At 35.6% G+C, this 4,751-nt stretch overlaps 1 long non-coding RNA gene across 1 annotated transcript; it reads right to left on the bottom strand.

Annotated features, from left to right (window-relative positions):
- LOC107619638 lies at positions 1,378 to 4,227 on the bottom strand. The gene is made up of 4 exons (XR_001615730.2): positions 3,394 to 4,227; positions 2,829 to 2,873; positions 2,011 to 2,070; positions 1,378 to 1,751 (listed from the first exon to the last, which is right to left on the bottom strand). It is a non-coding gene; the product is annotated as an uncharacterized LOC107619638 (long non-coding RNA).

Genomic DNA, 4,751 nt, shown 5'->3' with positions numbered 1-4,751 from the left:
ACAGCAACATTATTGAGGACACTGACGATGAGGAATAGCTTCAACAAGAAAGAGGTATGAGGATTTTCAATTATGCAAACATAGTTCTATTGACACTAAAGGTGATATTTTAATTAATACTGCTAAGTATGTATAATGTATTCATTCATTTATCATTCCAATGACATGTTTTAGAATTTGAACTATTATTTATATATATAACATATGATCTTAATTAAAAGGATTCACTTCAAACTAATAGTTAAATTTGTAGAGCTATATACATGATACAAATTTGGCTACTTGGTCCATGATACATGTTACAGATTTCAAACAAAGAAGTTATACTTATTTAAACGTTAATTAGATCCGTTTACATGTTTGTTTATTTTTGTTACTCTTGATGAAAATCCTTGAGTTGAAATGGAACAACTAATATGAATTTTCCATACATAGATTTATGCCACAGTGAAAAGTGGATCATTAGCTATTGCATTATCAACATTGGACTCTCTGCTTGATCTCATGGCAGGTGGAATACTTTGGTTCACTCACCTCTCAATGAAGAACATAAATATCTACACTATATGACTTGGTTGTTGTTACTTCATTTTTATGTATAGGTCCATTCTTTAGCAACAATGATATCCTTTAAGGTGGAAATTCCGGATAATGCATGGAAAGAAGACGATGATGGAACCTCCCTTGCGAACTACATTAACTACTACAACAAATAAGGGTTTCGCAACGGTCAAAAACCGTTGCCGTAGATTGAAAAACCGTTCCTAAAACTTTAGGCAACGGTTTGGCAACGGTTTTTGACCTGTGGTATATGCGGCTGTTGCCAATGCTCAAAGGCAACGGTTTTTTACCTAAGGCAACGGTAACAAGAAAACCGTTGCCTTAGTTACTGACATAGACAACGGTTTTGAAAGAAAATTTTAAACAACGGTTTTGAACCGTTACTCAATAAGCAACGGTTTTAAACCATTCTCTTTCATGATGCAACAGTTTAAAACCATAACTAGATAAGCAACGGTTTTAAACTGTTGTAGCTTTATTATTCACAAAGCCAACAGTTTTAAAGCGTTACTGTTCGTGTCATTTTTTGGCAACGGTTTTAAAGCGTTACCGTTGATGTCATTTTTTGGCAATGGTTTTGATACCATTGCCATTTTGTAATCGTCTTTGACAACGGTTTTAATATCATTGCCTTATGTGACTTTTGACAACGGTTTTTTATAATATATAATTCTTTATTTACAATAGTTTTCTCATGAATGAAATTAGTTCCAACTTTTTTTTTAATTTAGTGTCAATAAATAATCTATACTATTTGAATCGAATTATTATAGAAAAAATAATTGAACATTTCCCATCAAATTTGACTTATAAAAATTGTCATAAGATCCACAATCACATTATATCATCATTTTTCAAAATACAATAAATGTCTTTCTGCTTATACTTTTCAGTTTTCACAATCTAAGCAGGACTACTTAAGTTATGCAGTGTTATCTGTATGCTAATTCTCTAAATAATAACTAACTCTAGCACAGATGTTGAAATTGACATGGTTAATATTCTTGTATCTTAACATATTACAAAATCATTCAAGCCAAAATTGAAGTTAATAAGGGATGAAACTTTCATGGAAAGAACCAACATATCAATTTTATACCATCTCCTTCTGAGGAACATAAAAGTCAGATAAGATAGAACATTGCACGTGGGCCAATATCCTTCATTGGCTTTGAAATTATTTGCAGCATCTACAAAATAAAAAACATATTTATCAATGATCAATTTGTGCCAAGATATATATATAATTATTAAGCACTTATAGTTAAGCTACAAAATAACAAGTGGCTCTAGCAATCTGATGAACCCATGGAAATGAAAAATAAACAAATAAACAAATTATTGCTGGCAAACACCAAGACAGGAAAAAACTATATACACCACGTAACAGATTGCGCTGCATTTTTACATGAAATTAATACAAAGAAATTACAGTGGAGTGAAGCTAACCTGAAGATACTCAAATATAGTGCTGAAAGAAAGCTTTAACAGGAGACCACTATCCACTACCTGCAATAGTATGATATTGTATTAAGGCTACACTTACTAACAAAGACAAAATGGAATTAGATGAAAAAAAAATAATGAAATGACAAAATCTTAGCTATAGATCATACAGCATGATGATCCACGATAGCAGTCTTCACTGCTTTAGAATAAATCTCACGGACTGAAGTATATAACAGCATTCAGCAAAATACAGAAATAAGAAGAAATGAAGTGGGCATGCAAAATAACATCATTACAAAATATCCAATTATCATTTTGAGTGGTCTTCATCTAAAGACAAGGTTAAAAAACAAAGAAAATTGCATTATATGATGAAATTATATATATGATGGAATTTTGTCAGCCTTTAGTGATCAAGATAAAAATTAAGAATCATCTAGAGGAAGAAGAGGGAAAAAAATCTTACAAAGCAGTTAACATCATTGTTTCATACAACTAACGACCAACATGATCAAGTCTTTTATTTAAGTTTATCACATTTTTTAGTGCAAATTCTAATGTGAAGCATTGCTAGTAGAGTTATTGGTATCATTTTATTTATATTCTTTTTCCTTCCCTTTTTTAATGGTACAAAAAGAGGATGAACCACAAACTAAAGACCTTGAATATTTAATCCTTCAGTGGCCTCAAAGAAATTAAGTAAGGGATCATCAGGGATCCACAGAATGGCTGAAAAATTCCTCTGAACAAGAGTTACAAGTAGTAAGCAACAACACACAAAAAGCAAACATAAAAGAAGGATACACAGAAAAATTCACCTCCGATACAAGAAGATCACAGCATATCGTGCCTTCAAAAAAGACCTACACTCAACATAACCAGCAACATAGTATTCATTACCCTCCAAGAGATCACCAAACAAATATCCAAGAAAAAGTTTCATTGACAAGAACAAGAACAAGAGCATGTGCAAGAACAAATACTCAGTGGATGTGGCTCCCCTATGACCTGAACTAAAGTTGTCAACATAGAGAACGCACCGCTGCTCCAATGGAGCGGTGGTGCCACCATAAGTCACACAAACAATTCTCTTATCTATCCCATTTTCTGTGAAGGCAAGAACAACAACAAAAATCCACCACACATTATGCAAGGCAAGCATAAAAATTATTTTAAAACTCAGATTTCAAGATAACAATTCAGTAATCAAACTTCAATATAATCCATCAAGCAAACCAACTTATAACAACCAATTCAGCATAATCAAATCCCCAAAAATAAAACTATCAAGCAAAACTATAAAACTATTAAACCAATTCAGCATAACCAACTTGTAGGCATTCTAAAATTAAAACTATTAAACTTTAAAAATAAATCCCCTACCTCAGAGTGACGAACTAGCAGGAATTAATTGCGACAAACCCCTCTTTCTTAATCCATGGCAACAGCAGCAACATTTCTTATCACTTTCCAGCAGTAGCAGTGGCACCGGAGCAGGGAAAAGGCAGGGCAGTTCGGACCAACGGCTCCAGCAACCTCCTCTGGCGAGTATTGTCCCTTTCTCCATCGCTGTTTTGTATCGCAGTAAACCATTAGTAACAGAGGCCTCGATTGGTAACAGCGGCGAGTTCCAACAGTTGAGGATTGAATGAAGTTACAGCGGCAAGGAAGACGGCCATGACAGCAGCAGCAACCCCCTTTCTACGGTGACGGCAATAGAAGCTTCGTTGGCGGTGAGTGTGGCGGATTGGAAGAATATGGTGGTATTGGCGGCTTAGGGGAAGGCAGAACGGTGACAGCGATCGTGGCTCCAGTGAAGGTGACATCTTCTTCTACTGCTCGTCGCGGTCCTTGGCTCGCGTCTCCCTCATCTCCATCTGGGGCTTCCCTCAACGATGCAGAACTGACGGCGGCTCAGACGGCAGCGGTGACCTTGAAGCACGACGACGACGAGGCGTTGGCGGCGGGACAGCTCCGTCGCAGCCTCTGTCTCCCTCTCACGCATGTCGTTCTCTTCCTCACATCCGACTCTCTCTCGGTCACCCCTCTACCTTCACCTGACGATGACAACGACGACCGCAAAACCCTCCTCGGCGCCATCCCCTCCCTCGCTTCTCCTTCCTCTTCTTCTCCATTTCCCCCTCGAGCTCCCCCTGTTCCTCGTTTCTCCCCTTTTCTTTCCTTCTGTGTGTGTGCGTTGTGTTTGATTTAGGGCACAAAGGGAGAAATTTGGGATATTAGGTTTAAATTAAGAATATTTAGAATTAAGGAAATAAATAATATTAGAAAATTGTTGTTTTATAAACAATTGTTGTAATGGTTGTAAAACCGTTCTTTAAAATAGTCAAAGAGAACGGTTTTATTTTGTTACTATAGCGTAATGAAAAATTGAACTTCAACAGCAACACTGTAAAAACCGTTGTCTAAGACCATCTAATAGAACGGTTTTAAAGTGTAGCATTTTGGCAACGGTTTTTATGCGTTTCTTTTGTACAATTATTTAAACAACAATAAAAAACCGTTGTTTAAATACAAATCATGGTAACGGTTATAAAACCGTTCTTTAAAATAGTCAAAGAGAACGGTTTTAATTTGTTGCTATAAAATAATAAAAAATTGAATTCAACAGTAACACTATAAAAAACTGTTGCCTAAACCTATCTAAGAGAACGGTTTTAAGGCGTTACAAAATTTAGCGTTGCTAAAGGCCATATTTGTTGTAGTACTCTTACGTTCCTCCA

Source organism: Arachis ipaensis, chromosome B09 (assembly GCF_000816755.2).
Source record: "Arachis ipaensis cultivar K30076 chromosome B09, Araip1.1, whole genome shotgun sequence".
Classification (NCBI taxonomy): domain Eukaryota; kingdom Viridiplantae; phylum Streptophyta; class Magnoliopsida; order Fabales; family Fabaceae; genus Arachis; species Arachis ipaensis.
Note: the sequence above shows the minus strand (reverse complement) of the source record. Positions and strands in the feature narration are given on the sequence as shown.